The sequence below is a fragment of the Hippopotamus amphibius genome, chromosome X (assembly GCF_030028045.1).
Source record: "Hippopotamus amphibius kiboko isolate mHipAmp2 chromosome X, mHipAmp2.hap2, whole genome shotgun sequence".
In the NCBI taxonomy this organism is placed as follows: Eukaryota; Metazoa; Chordata; class Mammalia; order Artiodactyla; family Hippopotamidae; genus Hippopotamus; species Hippopotamus amphibius.
Genome location: NC_080203.1, coordinates 101,290,453 through 101,315,613, shown reverse-complemented (window position 1 = coordinate 101,315,613; position 25,161 = coordinate 101,290,453).

The window sequence follows — 25,161 nt, the reverse complement described above, 5'->3', positions numbered from 1 at the left end:
GGACATTTGTCTTGGTCTTTGCTGTGTCTGACAGTTCTGTCTTCTTTCTTCCGTCAGTTCATTGTATTGGTCTGCTGGAGAACATCTCGAATAATTCATTCAAAAAGTGTTAAACTTCCCTAGTCCTTTTGTATCCAGAAACATTCTTCATTTGCCCCCACACTTAAATACTTACTTGTCTCAGCACGATACCCGCCCTTTTAATTTTTTTCTGGATTTTATTTATTTTATTTATTTATTTATAGCTGCGTTGGGTCTTCGTTGTTGTGCACAGGCTTTTCTCTAGTTGTGGCGTGCAGTGGCTTCTCTTGTCGCAGAGCACGGGCTCTAGGCGCGTGGGCTTCAGTAGTTGCAGCACACAGGCTCAGCAGTTGTGGCGCACAGGCTTGGTTGCTCCGTGGCACGTGGGATCTTCCCAGACCAGGGCTTGAACCTATGTCCCTTGCATTGGCAGGCGGATTTTTAACCACTGCGCCACCAGGGAAGTCCTACCTGCCCTTTTAAACTCAGCTCTATACTCCTGGGGCTGGGAGACTGCAAACGACTTTTCCCAGCTGCCCTTCTGGTAGGTTCTGCCAATAGGAGGCACTGGCAGGAGGTGAGAAGGCAGGAGAAAGGAAGAAACCTGACGTTCTTGGCTCCAACGGCATGCAGCCCCTGGTCTCTTTTTCCCTGGTTGGACCCTGACTGATACAAGTATGGAATTCAAATCTCAAAATAATCTTTCCACAGAACTTTCAAGACAATGCACCATTGTCTTCTGGCTTTCCAGCTGAGGTGTTTCACGCTAGGTCACTGTTTTTTATCTTTCTGGAAAATTTGGATTTCTTTTGTAATTACCCTCGGAGTTCAAAATCGTGGTGCCTTTAGGGACAGGTCTTTTATAAATCTTCCTGTTGGGCATTTGGTCTGCTCTCTAAATCTAAAGATTAAAGTTTTTCTCCAGCTCAGGGAAACTGTTTATTCTAGTATTACTTTGATAATTTCCTCTCCCACAAGCTCTCTGTTCTTTGCTTCTGAAAATTCCTATTAGATCGATATGTGAATTTCAGGTCCTGATCCATGTCTCTTAATTTTTCTCTGATACTTTTTTTTTTCTAAATCTCCTTGTCTTTTTGTACTTGTTGAGAGAATCTTTCAGCCCAGGCATTGGTTCAGTCTCTGCCCATGGCCAGTCAGCTACTCCATCCAATGAGCTTTTGATGTCAGCAACTGAGTGTTTTTCATTCCCAGAACTCTGATATATTCTTTTGACAGCAATCAGCTCTTTATTTATGGATAGCACTTTTACTTAATTGAAATCTCTCTCCATATCCTGGGAGAATTCTGTGGGGATTAGTTCTCCTGTTTGTTTAGTTTGGTGCCTCTCTTTCACAATGTTGGTTTTCCTCGAATACGTTTGATAATTCTGTACTGTCTGTTCCTATTATAGATGAAGCTGTAGGCTTCTCTACAGTGGAGGCTGGTGGGCATTTTGTAAGCTCCAGTGAAAAATGCTTGCTCTCAAGACAGTGAAAACCAGTTCTGATTATGGAAGCCTGGACTCTCAGGACTGTTTTGGTGACGAAGGCCTTGGATCAAGCCACCTTTCCTTGTTGACATTTGCTAGCAAGTTCTCCAAGCGTGGGGACTGCCTTCCCTACTGGCCACCAACTGGGGCCATGTATGCCCTTTTCTCCAGCCACGGGGGGGGGGGGGGGGGGCGCGGTTTCCTGGGTGACAGCCCTCAGGTTAAGAATTGTCCTCGTGGCTTTAGCCTGGATGCAAACATCTGGAGCAGGCTCTCTGAGAGCTGGGGTCAGGGGCAGAGCCTTTAACTCACAGCCTCACCAAGAGTCCCACCGTTCATCCTCCCTCCTCCAGCCCCTACTGCCTCTGGTCTTGGGATTCTTCCAGAGTTTTCCAGAAAACTCACCTTTGAGAGGGAGAGCTCTCTTTCTCCTGTGTAGAATTCTGAGATCTTCAGTACCACTGTGAGGATCCTACCTCTTTTACATCTTCCCCAAATTTCTGAGCAACTGGTAACACCTCTCCCAGCTTCCCAGCTAAGCTCTTGGCTTCATGTAACGTTTCAGTATGAAAAACTTCATGTAACGTTTCAGTATGAAAAACTTCATGTATGTACAAAAGTAGATAAAATGCATAGTGAACATTATGCTAAGTGAAATAAGCTAGTTACAAAAAAGACAAATATTGTAAGATTTCACTTATATGAGGAGCCTAGTAATCAAAATCATAGAGTCACAAAGTGGAAAGAAGGTGATTGCCAGGGACTGGGCAGGAGGGGAGAATGGGGTTGGGGGTGGGGTCGCAGGGGTTGGTGTTTAACAGGAATAGAGTTGCAAGATGAAAAGTTTTCAAGTTTGGCAAGATGAAAAAAAGTTCTGGAGATTGGTTGCACAACAATGTGATTGTACTTAACACTGCTGAACTGGTCACTTAAAAAATGATTAAGATGGTAAATTTTATGTTTTGTGTGTCTTACTACAATTAAATGTATTTAATATTGTAATGAATCCCCCACGGACCCATCGCCCAGATTTAACTGCTACAAATTGGTGCATCTGTAATCCCACTTCCCCTCAGGACCCTGCACCGTATGTTTTTTTTTTTAATTTTTACTTTTCAATCATTTTGATGGAGTTTGAAAAGGGAAGACAAATGATAAATTCACCATCTTGAAACAAATTCGTTTCTTCACAAAAGCTGGAGGAGGGACTTCCCTGGTGGTCCAGTGGTTAGGACTCCACGCTTCCACTGCAGGGGGCACAGGTTTGATCCCTGGTTGGGGAACTAGGATCCCACATGCCTCATGGCGCGGCCAGAAAAAAAAATTGGGGGAAGGAGTTATTGAAGCTGGGTCACGGATTCACGGACTTTCATTACACTCTTCTCGCTACTCTTGAGTATGTTTGAAAAATTGCATAATTAAAAGTTTTTAAAGAAAGTAAAAATCAGTGTTTGAAGACTAAATGCTACTGAATAAAGTATTTTCTGCAAGCTGTCTTCTAGCCCAGTGATTCTCAGACAGCCGGGCAGGGAGAGCGGCGCCTTCCTTTTCCCTATTTGAAAGAGTCATTGACAATCGCGGTGTCGCCTGAGACAATTTATGGATGGGAGTGCTTTGTCCAGGTGAAGACAGTGGAAGCTGGGATGCCAAGGTAAAGGGCTGGGACCACCACTCCAGCCTTCAGTGGCTGCTGTGAACCCAGAGCCACGCTCCTTACTTGATAGAAAACTCAATGTCTACTCAGGATGTACACACACACATATATATATATATACACACACACATATATTTCATTTAAAAATTAAAAATCATAATCACACAGGAGAAGCACGTGGATAGGGCAAGACTGGTCGTGGATTGATGGTTATTGAGGCCAGGTGAGCGATACGTGGGGGCTCACTATTCTGTTTAATCTACTTCCAGGTGTATTTGAAATTCTCCATTATAAGATAACTTTTTTAAAATCACCTTATTTTTTAAATACATATCTTCCCCCAAGGGGTGGGGAAGGGTTGTGATTATTGTTTTTAATGGGAAGAGAGGGGAAAAATCTCCAAATTCAATGCCCTGTACTTCTTTCTAGTCCAGTAAGGGTAGATTTCTCTGCTTAAAGACTCCTCAAGACTCTCCTCATTTCTTCTCTCCCCTCCCTCCTCAGCTGTCCTCCACATCCCCATGAAACAGGCCTCTATATTCAGGGACAGTTGTTTTCACAAGGAGAAAGCTGTCCAGAGCTTCCATTAGCCTCTATGCATTTTTATTGATTTATATCTGCCTTGTTCCAAAGATGTATTTAAGATTTGCAAAGATGCATACACTAGAACAGCATAAAATAAATTCCAAGTAAATAAGAAACAAATAAGAACAAAGGAGATAAAGGGAAAGCAATGATAGGAAAGTAAGATGGTGCCAAGAGTGAGATGACTATACAAAAATACTTGTCATGAAACACACTGTACTCGCTGGAAGTGGAACACAAGTTCGAGGCCGAGTTCCCTAGCAACCCATGCAAAAAAGGAAGCCAGGTGACACTGTGATTTACAGAGCTGGTGATGTAAAAACAAAGCTGACAATCAGGAGAAGCACAAGTATTCCTAACATACAGATCAAGGAGGCACGTTTCCACCGTGGATTGTCATAAATATGATATCATGAACAGTGTTCTCATGTTACACACAGCAACAGAACACGAGGCTTTCTACCCGCATGCACACTGCTATATGGCAATGGGGGCGAGCAAGGTACACCTCGACACAACCTTAGGGACTGTCCCATAACTTCTTTCAAAAGAGGATGATGGAGAACCTCTAGATGCAATTCAAGGAAAATCATTCTGTGGAGACCAAAAGGGACCTCCGCACTGGGATGGCTTCCCATGGGACAGACTTCAGAATATCCAAAGCAAAGATCTGTAGCCTAGAAGCCGTGCACCAGGATTCAGGGGGTTCAGGATTCCTTGGCACTATCAGCAAAAGCACATGCACATGTACATTTTTTCCAGGGAATGGGTCCATAGCTTTCATTAGATTCGCAAAGATGTAAGTGACTGCAAAAGGAAGTGACGAACACCCCCCAAAAGAGGCAGCAGTTTTCAAAACTTCTCTGTCAAGGGTGTGGAGAAAAGGGAACCCTCCTACACTGTTGGTAGGAATGTAAGTTGGTGCAGCCACTATGGAGAACAGTATGGAAGTTCCTTAAGAAACTAAAATTAGAGCTACCATATGATCCAGCTGTCGACTAAAAAAAAATGCACAACGTGAGAACTGTGCATTAAGTTTTATGAGGGGGCAAATTGAGGAGTATAGCCCAGGAGACCACATTTCAGATAGGCCTGAGGAACTGCTCCAGAGGCGGGGGAAGGTCAGTGTTATATATGATTGTAGTGAAGGGGGGACGTGCCGTGAAGCACACATTTTGGCGGAGGCTTGCTGTTTGTCATGAGGAGCAGATGTCACCGTTCATGATTTTAGTGCTTTTCTGGATGCAAAGAGATGCAAGAAGTGAGCTCATAAAATCTTCTCCTGAAAATATCTAACTATCTAAAGACCTGTTCCACCAGTTTTTCCCAGACCATGAGTGCCTCATTCCTGACCTCCACCCTGAACTCCTTTCAGACGGTGTTGAAGGCCAGCAGCTGCAGCAGCTCAGGATTTAATCCTTATAGAGGCAGATGGCACGTGCCAATGTGTAATTGGCACAGCCATCCCACTCCTGGGCATATATCCGGAGAAAACTGTAATTTGAAAAGATACATGCACCCCAGTGTTCATTGCAGCACTATTTACAGTAGCCAAGACATGGAAGCCACCTAAATGCCCATCAACAGATGAATGGATAAAGACGATGTGGTACTGTACGTGTATATACAACGGAATATTACTCAGCCATTAACAATAATGCCATTTGCAGCAACACACATGGACCAAGAGATTATCATACTAAGTGAAGTAAGTCAGGCAGAGGAAGACAAATATCATACGATATCACTCATATGTGGGATCTAAAATATGATACAAATGAACTTACAAAACAGAAAGACTCACAGACATAGAAAACAAACTGATGGTTATCAAAGGGGAAAGGGGGTGGTTTAAGTTAGGAGTTTTGGATTAGCAGATACAAACTAGTATATATAAAATAAACAAAGGACTTCCCTGGTGGCGCAGTGCTTAAGAATCTGCCTGCCAATGCAGGGGACACAGGTTTGATCCCTGCTCTGGGAAGATCCCACATGCTGCTGAGCAACTAAGCCTATGCACCACAACTACTGAGCCTGCACGCCACAACTACTGAAGCCCACACACCCTAGAGCCCATATTCCACAACAAGAGAAGCCCATGCACCACAGCAAAGAGTAGCCCCTGTTCACCACCCCGCTCTTTAGAGAAAGCCCTCGCGCAGCAGCGAAGACCCAATGCAGTCAAAATAAATTTTAAAAATAAATATATAAATAAATAAAATAAACAACAAGGTCCTACTGTATAGCACAGGGAACAATACTCAATATCTTGTAATAACCTATTATGGAAAAGAATATGAAAAAGAATATATATACATATGTGTATATGTATAACGGAATCACTTTGCTGTACACCAGAAACTAACACATCATTGTAAATCAACTATACTTCAATTAAAAAAAACTTCTCCATAAACTGTTTCTGTGTTGCTTCTCTCAGGCTCCTGGCATGTAACTTTTCAGGTTGCTGGTGAGGGGTGAAAGTGTAGTTTTAATCTTCAGTGGAACTGGGGATAGAACCGGGATCCTCCTGTGAAATTGAGTTGATCAGAACCATTTGCAACTAGAAGACCACACCTCCACCCCTGCTCAGAGACTTGCTGGGGGATCCCTCAGGGGCAGGGTAACTTTGAGATGACAGAGTGACCAAGGTGCCACCACAGTTCCAGGCCATCAAGCAGGGCTACAATAATCTCTACCAGGAGAACTTTTTTCGAATTTAAGACAAATATAACTAAACACCCACCTAAATCATTAAAAAAGGAAAATCATTAATCTTTGATAGAGTGACTTCCTAATGAATCCTCCAAGCTCAACTAGTGCCAAATGTGCTCCAAGGTGACCCAGGTGATGAGTGCCCTGGGTACAAGCTGGGAAGTTGCTACCACAAACAATGGCTTCAGATTCAGGACAATTAAACTAGAGTTCTTTCTGCCAATAATAGATAGACGTTTCTATGAAAATCATTGCTGGGTGTCATTACTCACAATAACAATAGCTAACATTTATTAAGCATTTATTATATGCCAGGCACTGTATGTTCTCACGGGAGCCTCACAATCGTGCTCTAATTGTGGGTGACCAGCCCATCATTTCCATTTTACAGATGGGTAACTCAAGGCTGAAAGAGGTGAAGTAATTTGCGGAAAGTCAACTAGAAGCCAGGATTTGTCTGATCGGCCTTTGCTGCCACATGTGTGACTGTGAAAAGTTCAGCTCACCAACAGCGGTATGGAATGGTTAAGGGGTGAGTTTCAAGGCGGGGAGGGGGCAGTGGTAGGGGGAAGAAAGTCCTGCTTATCCCCCTGAAAATGACTGTCTTATCCATGAAGAGAACATTCTCCCCGTCTCAATGATCTATTATTGTGTAATAAACCACCCCACAATGTGGTCACAGAAACCAATTTATGATTGCAATCAGGTGCTCCCTGGAGGTGGCGTCCTCTGGAGAGTCAACGGGGCTGACATCCAAGATGGTACACCACAGGCCCGACAGTGGCTGCTGGCTGTCACCCAGGAGGTCAGCTGTCGACCAGAGTGCCTATAGGTGGACTTGGGCTGTGAAATTTGAATTTCAATTGTTTGTTCAATTAATTGTGTAATTTTTCTGTTGTTTAATGAATCAATTTTTAGTATACGTATATCCCAAATATTGCACGGGATATACTTAACACTAACAAAAAAAAAAATCATTGTTTATCTGAAATTCAAAATGGAAGCATATTTATACTTTAAAATATATTAGTAATCTTGTAATAGCCTATAATGGAAAAGAATTTTTAAAAGAATGTATATATTATACATGTATATATATACATACATATTCAGCATAACGGAATCACTTTGCAGTACACCTGAAACTAACGTAACATTGTAAATCAACTATACTTCAATAATATATATATATATTAGCAATTTATCTGAAGTTCAAATTGAACTGAGAGTCTTGTATTTTGATTTCTCTGGCAACCCCACCCAGGAGACCACTCTGCCTCCATTCTCAACTACGTGTCTGGCATGCCGTTGGCTTTAACCCCGTGTTAGTTTTCTTTTGCTGCATCACAAAGTATTACAAACTTAGCAGCTTAAAACACCACCCATTTATTAGCTCACAGTTTCCACAGGTCAGAAACCCTGGCACAGAGTTGTCCAGCCAGATTCTCTGCTTCGAAGCTCACAAGGCTGAAATCAAGGTGTCGGCATAACTGCCTTCCTTTCTGGAAACTCGGGGAAAGAATCCACTCTAAGCTCTTTCAGGTTGTTGGCCGAACCTAGTTCCTCCTCACATTTTCTACCCGGCTCCCTCCATCTTCAAGCCAGCCAGAGTACGTCAAGTTCTTCTTCTGTTTCGAATCTCTAGGATTTTTCCTTCCTTTTTGACATCTGCCACCAGCCAGAGAAAGTTCTCTGCTTTTAAGGGCTCATGTGATTAGGTTAGGCCCATTATCTCCCTTTTAAAGGTCAACTGGGCCACATAGCATAACAATCATAGGAGTGAAATCTCATTACATTTACAGCTTCTGAGAGGGCATGGGATCTTAAAGGGCCATTCTTAGAAATTCAACTCACTACATCCCCAGACCCCGGGGGTAGGCCCTGAGGGTCCTAGGCCAATGAATGTCCCTGATGTCCAGCTTCAGCCCAGAGCCAGTGAGATGGAAGGAAATATTTGCCCAGGATTTGGGGAAGGAACTTTTTCTCAGGATTGGGTGCTATCTGGGTAGAGGTCTGGAGGTACCACCATGGGAAAACCAATGGAGGGCTGTGCTGGAAGCCAGCAAAGGCAACACAGAGAGCTAGAGATGGACACTGCCCAAGGGAGCAAAGCCAAGAACTGGGGTGGTGGTCGCATCCTAGCCCTGAATCTGGCTGCTCTGGAAACCCACTCTCCTTGTTGACTTTTTATTCATGAGGGCCCAAGAAGTTTGGGTAGCTTTCTCCCATCAATTTTCATTGAAACCTTCTTCGCTGATGCAGGAGGTGGTGTCACTAACCCAGCTGGAGTGTTTCTAGCTCTTGGTAAACTGTGTCAAACAAGCTCCAGATAAGTCCCTCATTTATAAAAACAGGGCCCTGAACCCGTGCCTGGCTACCAGCAATTCAAGGGCAGGAACAATTCTCTCTCTCAAAGTAGGAAGAGGACGAAATAACTCTCAGAGAGCAGCGGGTCTCCTACAGATGCCAGAAGCCTGCTCCCCTAACTTTTCCAGTCCCTTCAGGGGGCAGTCAGGCTGACCCGAGGGTTACCATGCGGAAGAAGAGCAGCGTGCTTGGCCTGGTTCACCGTCGCTGGTCCTTTCTAGAACTTCCCCTGGTGTGTTACGCTGTGAGAAAGGCTCTGGTCTTTGCCCTCAAGAAGTTTACAGTCTATTAAGGAAGATGATTTGCTTGTATGCCGGAAAGGAGTTGGAATTTGGAAAGGGTCGTAAAGGAGAGGTAGGATTTCTACAAGTGAGAAAAGAGTCTGGGGGTATGTGAGAAACTGAAGACAGAACATTCTAACGGGGCAGGAGGCAGGGGAGGGATGGCAGGAGCAGAATGCAGAGGCAGGGGGATGACAGAGTTCACAGCAGGGAACAGAAGATATAGCGAATGGGTGCTAAGCACATCCCTGGAAGACGACTACAAGCCTGATCTATGTGGCTCGTAGTCCTGCATGAGGGAAGGAACCCAGCCAGGGAAATTCGAGCTTCCCCACAGATGAGGGACCATCTCCATGGCCCTGGCAGAGGACGTTTCCTCATTCTCCATTTTGTCCTCAAATGTTCACAAGAGGGTACCACGAGGAAGCGGAGGACTCCAAGCAACAGAGCCAACGAGGAAGCCATTTGCTGGCCAATTTGAAGAATCTTAACCAGAAGGGGCAATCTTCTGGGCTCTTTTTTTGGGGGGGCGGGGGGGGGGGGGCTTTTGTTATATTGCGTTGGTGAAAAATCCTCCAGTTCGACTGCTGTGAACTATTGACCCAAAGAAGGTAAATTTCAAAAGGAACCTTCCAAAAGGAGCGTGAAAGGCACTGGGAAAGAGAAAAATACGATAATAAAAAAATTAGATCTTAATTTAAGTTAGACCTGTGACTAGAGGGAAAGGAGGAGGTGGCTGTATTTTATAATTGAAAACACAAACCCTTTGGGGCTGGAAACAAGAGTTAACACAAGATAAGAAGGGACGGGGCTGAGGCCTCCCGGACTGGCTGAGGCCTCCTCACTGAGTCCTAATTGGCTTAGGCCAACAGTAGTGTGGGAACACAAATGGGGGGGGAGGGGGACCATATATAAAAAGTTACGGGACAGTTCATCTACCTCAAGTGTCTTAGAGCGCACACCTCTTGAATTTTAACGACCAGAGTTACGACTGGGCAATTAACCCCATGTGCGGTAGCCCTCCACCCAGGACAGCTGAAGACAAAAGGCAGAGATGGAGACCGTTCAGTCAACAGGCAGGCCTCCACCCTCCCCCGCCTGGACAGAAGTGAACGGCTTTTCTTTTCACACCAGGATCTCCAAAAAAGTAAGCATACAAGCAAGGGAACTACTGCATATAACCTATTGTCTAAAAAAAAAAAATTGTTTCCTGCAAATGTACTGTAATTCGAAATCTTTAGAGGACAAATAGTAAAAATCTCTTTAAAAATCCGAAAGGCCCAAAGCAGGTTTGAAGCTGTTGATTCCTTAACGATCATAATCAGCTATTCAATGCAAAAATGACTTTTCTATCCAGGCTGGCACAACAGTGGGGAATGAGTTACTGAAAGAAGTTAAGAACAGAGTTTCCAAGGCATTCTTTCTTCTCGCTGGAAGGCCGCTTTCTAGAGGGTTTATGCAACATTTAGGAAAAGGGTAGCATTTTACCAATTGTGCTTCACTGGTCCCAGCCCCACCCTCTTCTGACCAAGACAGAAAACAGGGAGTGGGGGCGGCCTGCAACTGACAAAGCGCCTAGAAGCGCTTTGCTCTTTTGAAACAGGGATGACAAAGATAGGATGGAGTTGAAGGCGGTCTCGTTTAAAAAAGAGTGGCTCCTGATACCCTCCCTGCCATTAAAGCAGTTCCAGAGATGGAAGGGATAGGATCATGCGTGATCCCAATGCTCTAGAGAGAGAGAAAAAAAAAAGATTTATTACGTCGTGACCCCAACCCCCTCAAGTCATGGACCACATGCTCTGGAGCTTTTTTTTTTTTTGGCTGCATTGGGTCTTTGTTGCTACGTGCGGGCTTTCTCTAGCTGCAGAGAGTGGAGGATACTCTTCCTTGTGGTACACAGGCTTCTCATTGCGGTGGCTTCTCTAGTTGCAGAGCAGGGGCTCTAGGCGCTTGGGCTTCAGTAGTTGCAGCACGCAGGCTCAGTACTTGTGGCACACGAGCTTAGTTGCTCTGAGGCATGTGGGATCTTCCCTGACCAGGGATCGAAGCTGTGTCCCCCGCATTGGCAGGTGGATTCTTAACCACTGCGCCACCAGGGAAGTCCCGCTCCAGAGTCTTTATTCAAGGCCCTGCCTGATCTTGTCCCTCTTGGTTATACACTACCAGAGACTGCTATGTGGGGGTTCGTTAAATAATTTATGTGATTGTTTTAATGAAAAGTTCACTCTCTATAGGAAAATCAATAATGGCTACATTGTGTCCTACTTTGGTCCAGGCGTGAGCTGAATCAATTCTCTTGGACCCCCGCCGCCCAGGGTGGGTGTCCAGCTGGCTGGGTTGCACTCTGACTTGGAGGCCAAATACTGAGGAGATAGAGGCAAACCAAGGCCAAACCAAGCCTTTCGAGCACTGGTCGCATTATCAGGCAGGGCCAGCTCCATGGCTGGCCACACGGGGCCCTGGGCTCAGGAGGGTCCTGTGCTGGGGGTTTAATGCTCTGCAGTGACCATCTTGAAATGCTGAACAATTTCATCTTTGGATTTTTGTTTGGTACGTTAAGTCTAATAGGACAATAAAGGGGACTTGGAGGCTCAGCTCACGACAGTCTCCCCTGCCCCTGGCCCATCTACCCAGCAACCATGGTGGCTCTCCATCCCTGGTAGGGGGGCCCGTGTGGGATGGGCTCTCCCAGGACAGTAGGGGCACAGTGGAGGCCACGCCCACCCAGGCTGGTAGCACCACCCACATCCGGTACCGAGCACATCCCAGCAGAGATGCAGCTTAGGGTATCCCTGTGTGAAGAGGACAGTGACTCCCCTGCCTAAAGACCACATAGGTCTGGCTGAAGAAAGGGAGAACCCAGCAGCTGGTGGGCACAGGGTGTAGGGCGGTGAGGCGGGACCCCCCAGTCCCCTGTGATGGTATACACTTACCCCAGGAGTATCCCTGTACCGAAGAGGACACGACATGAAGTAGCAAAGAAAAAACATGATTGGTTGAAAGGGAGGCTGCAGAAGAAAGGGAAAAGTTTCACACGTTAGTACCTTTCATGGCACATTTTTTGCTGCTTTTTGAACAAGGAAACTTGAATTTTCATTTTGCTCTAGGTCCTCCAAATTGTGTAGCTAGTCCTGTCCCCATGTTTTACCCGTGCTTTGACCCTCAGGGCTAACACACATTCTAGATTGTCCCTCACTGATTTCCATCAGTACTGGGCCCTCTGGCCTGGGCCCTGACCCTCCCGGTCCGCAGCCATGCCCGGGTTCTCCAATCAGGGTCCCGGCCCAGTGGTGACCTGCAGGTGATTAACAAAGATTCTCCAGGGATGGTCATCCTGATGTGTAGCATGTGCCCATTTTGGTGATGTAAAAACTCCCACCACAGGCAATTTCAAGAAGAGAAGCCCACTATCTGCTGTGTGTGCAGGTGGGTGCTGCCTATGCCATGCCTCTCAGCCTCTGAATCCTTGAGGCACTAAACCAGGGCCCCAGGAAGCCCAGGGAGATAATAGAACAAAAGAGCTTTCTCCGAGATGCAAGGTTTTCCATTTGGCCGCACGCTGGAATCACCCAGGGAGCTTTAAAAATGCGTAGACCCAGACTACATCCCAGACCAATTACATCAGCATCCCAGGGGGTGGACCAGGCTGCAGTATTTTTAAATCCCCAGGTGATACCAATGTGAGGCCAAGGTTGTAAACCTCAATGGATCAGTGGTTCTCAAACCTTAGTGTGCCTCCGAATCCCCTGGAGGGCTTGTCAAAACACCCAATCCTGGGCCCTGTGCCTCGAGCTTCTGATTCTGAGGCCGGGGGTAAGGCCCAGGAATAGGTATTTCCAGCCAGTTCCCAGGTGATGCTGAGGTGACTGGTCCAGGGACCACACTTTGAGATCCAGCGTTTTAGAAAAACCTGGCCGGCGTCAACCACCTGGGGTTCACCCTGATTAAGAAGGTGCAAGGGATAAAGCTGTTACTTAATTGGAGGCCCTGGAGTTGGGGTTTAAAGAACGCCTCCCTCCTGTGAAGAAGCTATTCGTTAAGAGCAAGAGGCAGGAGCCTGGGAGTGAAAGGCGACTGAGCTGTGACACGCCACCTGCTTAATTAAAAATGCATACCCGGAGAAGGAGGCCAGGTTGATCAGCCCTATGTGGTCACCTTGAGGGATTTGCTGCCAGGTGAGCAGGGAAGCAGAAGAAGAAGCAGAGAGAGGGGGAGCTGGGCTGTCTCCCTCCGGAGAGTCCTAACTACTGGACCGCCAGGGAACACCCCCATCCCACTTTTTAAACCACCATCCTGAGTTCTATCACCATTGATTACTTTTGCCTGGTCTGGAACTTCACGTAAATTGAATCAGAATGTAGGTGCTCTTACATGCCTGGCTTTTTTCAGTCTGAAAGTCTGTGAGGTTCATCTATGTGGTTACACGTGTCACTAGTTCTTTCTGCTGCATTGCTAGGTGGTACTCCATTGTCTGAATACACAAGCTGGGTGCTCCGGCTTGCTCTAATCCCCTGCAAGGGCACGTCAGGCCCCTGGACCTGGCTTCTCAACTCCCTTTGGAAGTTCTTTCTCGCTTGTCTATCTCAAATTCACCCTCATCCACTTCTGCACCGCAGCCCCTTGCTTGGACGAAAATAGGGAGCCATGCTTTGGCAAACAAATGCTGGCTATTGATGATAATATCAACTTTTTTTAAAAACTTCGGGACTGGAATTGCTGTTGCCTTGTCTGGAAAATCGTCAGGTGAGACTGGGGAGGCAGGTATGGGGAAACTCCTGGTTCGTGAGCAGCTGTCCCACCTACCACACTACCTAAGCCTCGTTCTTGATAGAATCCATCTTTTTAAAGGTAACTGGGGACTTCCCTGGTGGCACAGTGGTTAAGAATCCGCCTGCCAATGCAGGGGACACGGGTTTGATCCCTGGTCTGGGAAGATCCCACATGCCTCAGATCAGCCACAGCTACTGAGCCTGCACCCTAGAGCCCGCAAGCCACAACTATTGAGCCCACACACTGCAACTACTGAAACCTGCACACCCAGAGCCTATGCTCCACAACAAGAGAAGCCACCACAATAAGAAGTCCGCACACTGCAATGAAGAGTGACCCCTGCTCTCCACAACTACAGAAAGCCCGAGTACAGTAACGAAGACCCGATGCAGCCAATAAATAAAAAATAAAATGAATAAATTAAAAATACATAATTTTTTTTAAAAAGGTAACTGGAATTAAACAGAAACACACAAATATTCCAACCCAGGAATTCCATTCCTAGGTATATCCAGGAGAAAGGAATATACACGCCCACTCAAAGTCACAGATATGAACATTTGTGGCAACTTTCTTCATAAGAGCCAAAAAATGGAAACAACCCAAATTGCCATTAACAGGAGAACAGATAAATAAACTTTAGTGTGTTCATACAATGGAGTACCACCTAGCAATGCAGGAGAAAGAGCTAGTGACACGTGTAACCACATAGATGAACCTCACAGACTTTCGGACTGAAAAAAGCCAGGCATGAAAGAGCACCTACATTCTGATTCAATTTACGTGACGTTCCAGACCAGACAAAATTAATCAATGGTGATAGAACTCGGGACAGTGGTTTAAAAAGCGGGATAGGGGGAGTTCCCTGGAGGTCCAGTGATTCGGACTCAGTGCTTTCACTGCTGTGGCCCAGGTTTAATCGCTGATGGGGGAACTAAGATTCTGCAACCACGTGGCACAGCCAAAAGTAAGTAAATAAATAATAAGATAAAATAAAATAAAAAGAAGTTTGTGTTAAAAATAAATAAATAAAAAATAAAAGATGGGGTAGTGTTGACTGAGAAGAGGCAAGAGGGAAACTTCTGGAATGCTGGAAATGCTCTGTATATTGAGCTGGGTAGTGAGGACATGAATCTAGACATATGTAAAAATGTATTGAGTTGTACACTTAAGATTAGTGCATTTTATGACATAGTTAAAGTTTCAGTTAAAAAAACTATTTTAGGCCACGTGACCTCAGACGATGGTTTTTGATACCTGGGAAGTGAGGGTTAAAAATGTTTGACAAATAAGCAAAGATTTTTTCTTATTCTTCTTCTTCTTAAATCAGCCAAGATAAAGAAATGGTTCTCGTCAACCCAAGACCCCGCGGGCCAGCACACTGGAGTTTGGCCACTAGCACTAGTGTGTATTGAATGCTTACCCTGGACCAAGCCCCCACCAACACTTCCTGTGTGCCCACACCTCATAACAGCCTGGAAATGTGGGGACAATCATTATCCTGTTTCACGGACAAGGAAGCTGCGTAACAGCTGAGAAGGGAACCCAGCCCTCTTATCACCAAGGCTGAGGGCTAACCCTCCATCAAACTAAGTCTGCAGCATGAGATGTCCTGTGTGTTTTATGGACGGTGGTCCTTAAGGAGGGGTAAGACTCTTTAACACCATGGACCCCTGTGGCATCCACAGGCTGGCAAAGCCTATGGACACCTTCTCAGAATATTGCTTTAACTGCATACAATAAAACACCATGGATTGCAAAGCAAGCCAATTATACTGAAACAGGCAACCAAATATTTTGTGATAGCCGTATATGTGCTTATTTAATGTATTAAATAGCAAGGCAAAATAACTGCTAGAATTCCAAAATAATGATGAGTGTAAATGATATTTGGAGCTATCTGCAATAACCGTAACGTGATATGAAAATATCTGTGCTTTCTGTTGGTGACAAAGTTATAGCGACTGCCAATCTCACTGTGGTTTCTTTCCTACGTCCATTAAAGGCAACGCTGGATTTTGGTTAGAGGTTAGTGAAAATAAAGATGTAAATTTTTTTCCCATCCAAGTTCACGGACCTCCTGGTGTCTATCAGTTCAATAATCCTGCCTTCCAGGAAGCAGCCGGAGGCTCTGGAAGGAGAAGGGGCAGCTGGGCTGGATTTGGGGCCTGGCTCTATCAGGAGCTCACTGGGTGGCCTTCCAGAGCTCACTTCCTCCCTCTGGCTCTGGTCCCCTCTGGGGAAGAAAGGAGGTCACACTTAGGCACTCTTCGCAGCCTCTGGTTGTGTGCCTGTCCCCAGAAGCTCCACGGCTGCCTCTGGGGCTGTCTTCAACCCAACAGCACGTGTTTAATGTGGGCTCACCCTGTGCTAAGAGGCTGGAAACCCCTGAGGGGCGCCCCTCTGCTTCCCAAATGTAGTCGGGCCTCCCCTCCTGAACCTGAAAGCCAGCGAAAAGCCCCAAGTGCACAACTTCCTTCCTGGCCAGCTCCCCTCCAGGAGTTTGGTGCGACTCCAAAAACCCTTATTGCTGCCTGCCTTGCAATCGAATGATCTATGGGCAGCTCTTGCCTCCCTCAGCCGACCTGGGAGGACCAGAACTGTCCTTCTCATCTCTCAACGCCCTTCATTCCCAATCAGGAGTGTTTGCGGCTAGAAATTCTTTGTTGCGTTGATTCTGCACCCAGCGGAAGCAGGGTTAAGTAAAAGAAGAGAGTATATAACTCGGCTTCCAGTCAAAGCAGTAAACACCGGGGAAGATAAATAATAATACAAGGGTCAGATCAGGCCCAGGAAGGAGTGATTAATTACCCAACACCCACTTCCCAAAGCAAGCACGTGGTGAGAGGGAGCACTCGGTAGAATCAGACCCTGTGTCCAGAAGCCTTTTGCAAACACAAGGGCCGGAGATGGGCCTTGAGAGCTGGCAAGATGTAAACTGGCCAAGGGGAGAGGCCCAATGGCAAAGGTCAGTAGGCCCTGGGCCTCAGACCTGGCCACACAGCAAGGTCACCTGGGGTGGTTTTTTTTTTTTCTTTTTTTTTTTTTTAAGTCACGGTGGCCTGGGTCCCATCCTCAGAGATTCGGATTTAATTTGAGGGAGGTCAGCTCTAGGCATAGGGATTTTTTTTCCTTTTTTTTTGCTCCCCCCCCCCCACCAAGATTGGAAAACAGGGCCAGGACCAAGGACCTCAGCCGGCAGTGATGCCTTGTGGCAGCAGACTGGGAAAACTGTTTTCCTCTTCCACCTGTGGGCGTGGGAGGGGCACTTCCAGGGCAAGATGGCTCTCCAAAAGAAAAAACCTGCCAGGAGGCTGGGAGCAGGCTAGAGAGATAAGAAGTGAATTCTAGGAACTCTCTGAAGTAAGATGGCCTGTCCTGCTTTCACAGGGATCGGCCAGTGTAGAGACCTGCTGTTGTGTCTTTTTCCCTTTCACTCAACAAAAACAGAGCTAAAGCATCTGCAAGAGCCCAAGCAGCTGGTCTAGGGGTTGCGGTAGATATAAAAGGGTCTGCATATGTCTAGCCTTACCTGCCAGTATGCATAAAGAAATCAGCCTCAGCAGCAACAGCAAAATGCCACCGAGTCATTCCTCCACCCCATGCCTCAGCTGAGTGCTAGCCAAAGTTCCCCCGGGTATTTCCTGAAACCCCCAGAGGGCCTCCCAGGTGGCCGGCATTGAGCTGTCAGCTCTGCTCAGGGCCCCTCCAGCCATGGTGGGAAGCAGGGTGGCCTTCCTGACACCAGTGCATACAGAACCCCAGGGCCCTCAGGATGGCCAGGCAAGGCCTCCATCAAAGACACAGGAGTTGGGGGTGAGCGGGTTGGGGACCTGGGTGTGGGGAAAGAATAGTTCTTTCTCACACTCCGGCCCCACTTTATCACCAAGGCACAACTCCAGTATTTGCCCCAAGCCCCACACATTCACATATTCAACAAATATTGAGAGCCTACTGTGTGCCAGGCACTGAATTAGATGCTGAAAATACAGTAAGGAACCACAAAACAGCTCCTTTTATTAAAAAAAAAAAAAAATCCTTGTGGCCATGGAGGCTGCCATTCTGGTGAGAGTAAGGCCAGAGACAAGATAACCAAGTAAACGGAATAACCGAGTAAACTATATTGTGGTTCAGATGGTGATAAATGCCAACGGGGTGTGCTTTGTTGGGGTTGGGGTGGGAGTCGACAGCCAAGGAAATCCTCCCTGAGACGCTGACATCTGCATAAAGACCTGAAGCCAGCATCAGTGGGGAGAAGATTCCGGGCAGAGGGAAGAGGAAGTGCAAAGGCCCTGAGGCAGGAGCAGCCTGCTGTGTTCTGGGCAGTGTGGCCAGAGCAGAGATATCAAGGGAGAGAGACTAGAAGATGAGGTCAGACAGGTGGTGGCCTGGGTCGTGCAGGCCTTATAGGATACCACCGAAGGACAACAGAATTGCCATCCTCAAGACTCTCACTCTGAGTGAGCTGGGAAACTTTGGACAGCTTCGAGCAGAGAAATGGTATGACCTGACAGGGGTCTGCTGCTTCTTCATTGAAACTCGACTGCACGGGGGCAGGGGTGAAGCAGAGAGGTCAGCGAGGAGTCATAGCAGAACGAGAATCAGGGCTCAACCCAGGCTGGTGGCAGGCACCCATGAAAACAGTCTTGGGGTGTTTTGAAAGTGAGGCCAACAGGGTTTACTAACCAAGCAGATGTGGAGTAGAAAAGAAAGAGAGGCAAGGGGAACTCGAAGCGTTTGGGCCTCGACACACGAGGAAGGGGTAGCTGCTTAATGAGATGGAGGGAGACTGGAGATCAGAGGTGCTGGGGACGGGGGTACCAGGCCATGCTGGAGGGGCCTTTCTGACATCCCATTGGTGATGTCAAGGAAGTTGGTGGATGATTCGGTTTCCATGCCTGTTTCTGAACTTCGGACCCTAAAATGTCCTCCCGTCTTGGGTTGGGGCATAGGCAGCCCACATCCCTCCGTCCTCCTGAGTCTTTGCCCTCTTCCCCCCACCCCGCATCCGCCAAGGAACAACAGAGCACCCAGGTTCATCAGCTCCTAGAAATACTGGAGACCTTTGTCACCTGAGGTCAGTCAACATGGGGAAAGCCCACTTACCGTGAAACCACTTCAAATAGAGATCAACATTCCCAAGGACATATGGGAAAATTTTTTAACTGGGACTCGATCTCGAAAATGACACTTGAATCATAAAAGTAATTTATTTTATCTTCAGTTTAACAAAATGGAGCTTCTAAGTGCACTGTGCACTAATTCTCAGCAGTAGCAAAGCGCTAACAAGTTTGGTTGGGAGTTCAAAGCTTTTCTCTCCCCGCCCCTCCCCACCACCGCCCCCACCAAAACATCTAGTGGCACAACGGCCTCCAATTCACCCTTGAATTTTACACACCATCATCAAGAGGGTCATTTGGCAAAAAGGTTCAAGGCCTCCATGAGTTAGCCCAAGTCTCTCTTGAGTCTTTGTTCTTCAAAGGGTCTTCTTTTGGAAACTCCCATCGTGCTCCCTGTTTGTGAATAGTCTCTCTGGTTGAGAAGAATCCAGCCAACTCGACCAGACCCCAATTAGTGGCTTCTTGTGTGATGGGAGCAATTCTCTGGCATCGTTTTCGTTGACTTCAAGAAATCCAGCAGCTATTGACTTCGCTTTGCAATTGCACTGCACTGTATTGGACTGTAGCCTACACCCTGGAGATTCAGGGACTCGGGAGGGACTCAGCTGCTAAGAAGGGGACCGATTTCATGTGGTCAGTTCATTACCGACTATTTCTCTAATACAACAACTTCTGCTCTCCTGCCCAATCATACAGCTGCAGCGATCCAGAGAGCAAACGCTTGGAGAATAAGGAGCTTCTGCACGAGGCCAAAGCCATTCTAAAATACCCGCACCTGGGGACGTCCCTGGCAGTCCAGTGGTTAGGACTCCACGCTTCCACTGCAGAGGGCATGGGTGGAACTAAGATCCCGTGTGCCGCAAGGCATGGCCAAAAATAAAAAATACCCACATCTGTACCCCAGTTCCGACTGCATTAAGGCACCTCAAAGAGTTACCGTCTCAGACGCAGAAAAACACATAGAAGTTTCCCATCCGGCAGCTACGATTCTGCAACCCCAGAGTCTTTCAAAACCACAAGGCTGCATTTTCTCCTTTGTTTTGCTGTGTTTTTCTTCGCAACTCCAGAGGCAGGGTATTACCCGTGCAGAGCTCTGCGCCCACAAAGCCACGTTTATGTATTCATTCCAAAACTCACAACTCCTAAAAACTTTGAGGAATGTTATTAGGCCCTGTAGGCCAGAAGGGCCGTTTCCAGGGTAACAGCAGCTCCACACTAAGGAAGCAAGGCCTTTCCTGTCCTGCACGCCGCTCAGAGTCCAGGCCACTGGGGAGAAACACAGGCCTGGAGCCCAAGGGACACTTCCCCTGGTCTTTGACCAAAGAGCTGGTATCCACGGTGAGGACACACCACCGGTCCCGGTGCCCTTGAGGCCACACCTCCTGCCTCCCATACCTCTTCCTGTTGTCTTACCATAAATCCACCCATTCTTGTCCGTCAGCACGTCCCCATTTGTGGTCTGGAAAAGTCGGCAGAGATGTGAGAGGGATTCCCGCTCAGAGTTTGTTTTTCCACCGCGGAGCTCGAAGCCAGCCGCCTGGCTTTTGTTTGGAGCAAGGTGGAAATGAAAACCGTGTCTCGAAGGGGAAAGAATGCTCTTTCCAGGTGCTTGAGCGACTCCAGGCCCGGAGAGCTTGACTGTGCCCCTTTGACCTTGGTGCGAAGATAAAACATCAGTGTCCTCCTTGCCTGAACAAGACACATTTCCCCCATCTGATAAGGAAACTTGGAAATGAAGGGGGAGGCCCGCAGGTGAGCCCTGGGAACCTCTCTGTCCATGTAAGGCTTTCTCCGCTGTGATTGTCAGCTTTCTGCTCTGCCTAATCCAGCCCAGCTCTGGCCAGACAGCTGGGGTGGGGGTGGGGGGTAGGCGTTCAGCCAGGTGATAGACCCACACCCTGGGACTCATGACTTCTCATGGGGCCAAGGCAGGTCATGGCCACTGGCTGTTCTACCCTTTCCTCCTTCCTGTCTCTCTGCATCCCACCTCCCCTGCCCCCATGGACATCCAACTCGGCCTTGGCCTTGCCTTGGCTTGTAAGTTTCTTACTCAGGAAAAGTCTGAGCTACGGCTGGAAAAACAGATGTTTCTGCCGATGACACGGAACTTCCCTGATTCATAGGGAGTCAGACCTTCTGATTCCTCGCGGGTGTAGAAGAAGTGACTAACAGGAAACCCTTGGGATTGTGGGCCTTCACCCTTGAGAATGGGAGAGCCCAGAGGAGAGAGAAAATTAACACGTGTGACAAATAAGGGGCAAGGGCAAAACTGAATGGCTCTATTTAAATTCAATAGCAATTCAAGAGCTTTCGGGGTAGGCTCACTTGAGAGGGGAGGGCCCGGCAATGGTGGGAATGCCCCGGGCCTGTGTGAGCAGAGAGAACCATCCGCGGAAAAACAGGGTTTGCTTATTTCATTTAGAGGATTTTCTGATACAGATTGGAGCCACTCAACATCTACCAGGCACCTACTACAGGGAACCTGCTGTGGGCCAGGCACCATGTTGGGACCTGCAGGTGATCCGAGGTGGGTTCAGCAGGACGAGGACAGACCAAACAAGGACAAAGGACCAGAACAAAGTGATGTCATCTGAATTTGGGTCCCCCAGTAGCCGCCACTGAGACAAAGACAAGTGGTTTATCTGGTAGGAGACAAGGAAGTGAAGGCAGCCAGTGAGCAGGTTACCCTATGGACAACTGAGGCTCAGTCCCACTAGGGACCTCGGACAGCCGGCACAGAACAATCACTCCAGAATATCCCACCACGGGGTGAGGGAGCCGGGGTGTTTATCCACCAGCTCCCAGACACCATTGGTTGAGGGCTGCTCTCACGGAGCATTAATCCCCTGGCACTTCCTGGTTCCTGGGTGGCTAGAGACAGCCCCCAGATGTGGGGACACATGTGCTGGCAGCTGAGAACAGAGATGGTGAGCACAGGGACTTCCCTGATGGTCCAGTGGTTAAGACTCCACGCTTCCAATGCAGGGGGCGCAGGTTTGATCCCTGGTCGGGGAACTAAGATCCCACATGCCACAGTACGGCTGGAAAAAAAAAAGGTGAGCGCAAGGGGATGGGGGTGAGGCACGCGTACCACCTGCTGCACGTGTTTGAAGTGGGGGGGAGAGGGGAGAAGACATGGAGTTGTGACCTCAGTAAAGATACCAGGACAGAGATGGGTTCCCAAAATAGTCCTCAAAAGACCCTCTGGCATCCGATATGTGGCTCGAGGGGAGTGGGGAAGAGGTGCCTCGTTTCACATAGATGGAGCAGTACAAACAATGACAGCCATGCGAAGGTCATGTCTGGGGGAGGCTGAACAGGGCAACTTGGCTGAAGCGCAGTGGCTGGGAAGGTCGGAGCGGGGACCTGGGTGACCCCGTGGAGAAGGCAAGGTCTTCGTGCGAGGCAGCAGGTTTACTCCTCATCCAGAAGCAATGGGAAGCCACTGAAGGTGTTGGAGCAGGGGTGGCATTGAGCTGTGTTTGGGGAACATTAACCTGGCCAAAAAGCAAGCGGATAACTCAGAGGTGGGGCGACAAGGTAAAAAGTCCCCAGGTGAACCATTTGTAAGCCACAGCGGTGATTATGTTGCCGGGAAGAGAGATGAAGGGGGCTCCCTGGGGCTCTGGCCCTAAAAGAAAGGCCCTGAAAAGAACGGCATGGGAGTTGCTAAAAGGGGGACCAGCCCCTCAGCTGCCAGGCCTGATTGTTCCTTCTGGCAGAGATGTGGGCCCACCAATTTCTCTCCTATTTTCTTTCCTCCCCAAAATGCTTTTGGCCTCTGGTTGACGAAAGCTCTGCTCCGTGAGTTTAAACAGCATCTCACAGCATGGCCGAGCAATAACAAATGGCGCCTGGTGGCTCGCCTGCTGCTGGCTTAAAAAACAATTGATGACTTTTACTCAGCTGAATGGGCATGGGACAAATGACAGCATGGCCTGAATGCGGCCCAGACGTCATGGGCTGACATCAGTGGGGAGGAGGGAGGTGTCCTTCTGGTGAGCTCGGGGGCAAAAACAGGAGTAGTTCCTGGCCCAGGTCCTGGCTCCATGGGGAGCCCCGCCTACGCCCCAAAGCTGCAGCTTCTTTCACAGCTTTTGGGGAGACCGGGAGAACCAGCTGTAGAAACAGCGAGGGTAAGCCTCCAGGAATTACAGAAACCTGCACAGCGTGTCACAAGACTTGATGGACAAAGGACCAGGGCCCTAAATGGCCGGGGCTCAAGGCTTCCAGCTGTCCTTTGTAACCTGCCCAAGTCAGTTTCCCTCTAGACCTCAGTCTTCCCCTCTGGAAAATGGAGGTGATAAAGACAAGCCTGCTTCCCCTGTCAGGTTGCCCTGCACGTGAGATGGCTTTGGGAGAGGGCTGGATCGCTAAAGGACTTATTTAGGGGTCTGTGTGCATATTCTGCCCCTCCCTCACCAACTCCCCCGACCTACACACCAAACAGTTCTGATAAAGGAGTACAAAGTAGAGCAAATGAATCCAAAATGGCAGGACTGAAAATGAAGGTAACTATTGAGTGTTTATCATGTGCCAGGCCTTGCCCTAAGCGTTTGTAGGCATTAGCTCCACTTTGCAGGAAATAGACTCTGAAGGGCTATGGCGTTTGCCCCCAGTTCCGTGAGGGCTACTGTGTTGTAGTGTCAGGGATCTGGACCCACACCTACCTGCTTTCAAAGCCTCACTTTTCCAGTTCAAACTGGGCATGGCAGCCACCTAAGAAAGTAAGAGGCTGGGCTTAAAAACTCATTGCAGGAATGTGTAGATTACATTAAGAAGAGCCCAGGGGACTTCCCTGGTGGCGCCGTGGTGAAGAATCCACCTGCCAATGCAGGGGACACAGATTCCATCCCTGGTCCGGGAAGATCCCACATGCCGCAGAGCAACTAAGCCCGTGCGCCACAACTACACCTACAGCCCATGCTCCACAGCAAGAGAAGCCGCCGCAATGAGAAGCCCCTCACACTGCAACAAAGAGTAGCCCCCCGCTCTCCGCAACTAGAGATAGCCCGTGCACAGCAATGAAGACCCAACACAGCCAAAAAATAATAAATAAAAATAAAGTTTTCAAAAAAAAAAAGGTTAATCTTAAAAAGAAGAGCCCAAAGTCTGACTAGGCAGCTAAAAGTAATGCTTACAGGCCACACCTCGGTCAGAAGCACAGGAATGCAAGCTCTTTGGGCCATGAATCCTCACTGACCACCAAAATTTAGGGATCGAGAATCTGCTTCCCAGGATTATCTTTTTTTCCTTCTATTTGCACTGCAGACTTTCCTGATATCTCCTGTGTGCACAGCGCCTTCCCAATCTTTCTTATGCCCATCCTAACACTCCCTCCCTCCTCTGACCTTCCTAGGACTTACTGTCCGTCTTTGTCACTAGCCCATCATTGACCTGGTCCCCATGCACAGGAGAAATCCGGACTCTCCAGCGTTGCCCCGGGTAACGCCTACTCTTCATGATCCGTGCCCATCTGCATACGGTGTCTCTCCCTCAGAAGGACTGTCCGTCCCTCCCTCCCACCTTCCCTCCCTCCCTCCCAGGCTTGTGTCAGGTTGCCTGGGAGATGGACCCCCAGATGGAGACCAGTGTACAGGAGGTTAGCTGGAGGGTGCTCTCGGGAATAACACCTGTGAGGGAGCGAGGGCCACAGGATGAGGCAGAGAAGCTGAACTATCGTGCAGCCGCAGTAAAGGCCTCAGCCGACCCTATGGAAAGTTCTGGAGCTGGGATGGCCCTTCAGAGATATCTTGAATGGAGGCAAGGAGGTAAGCCCTTGTACCCCCTCCCTCCAAGACCAGTTATTGAATACAAGTTGGCCTCTGCCGGGGCAGGGGTGGGGCATTACGTTGGGTAAGGCAGCTCAGCACCCATCAGCTAAGGGCGATTCTGAGTGGGCAGCAGTTCCCCTCCCCCACCTCTGAAGCAGGGATCTGGGTGGTACACCACCGCATCCACTACCGCATCCCTATTCAAAACACCTGCTCATCCTTCCATTAAGTCCAGCCTGCCCCATCCTTGCCAGACTCTAGCCACTCCCTAGGTGCCTAGGACTCGCTTCTATTTCAGTACCAATCGCCCTGCTTCAGAAAAGTCAGATGACTCCTTACCCTCCGTGTCTACACAGTGAAAAGTAGGAATCGCCTTTATTTCCCA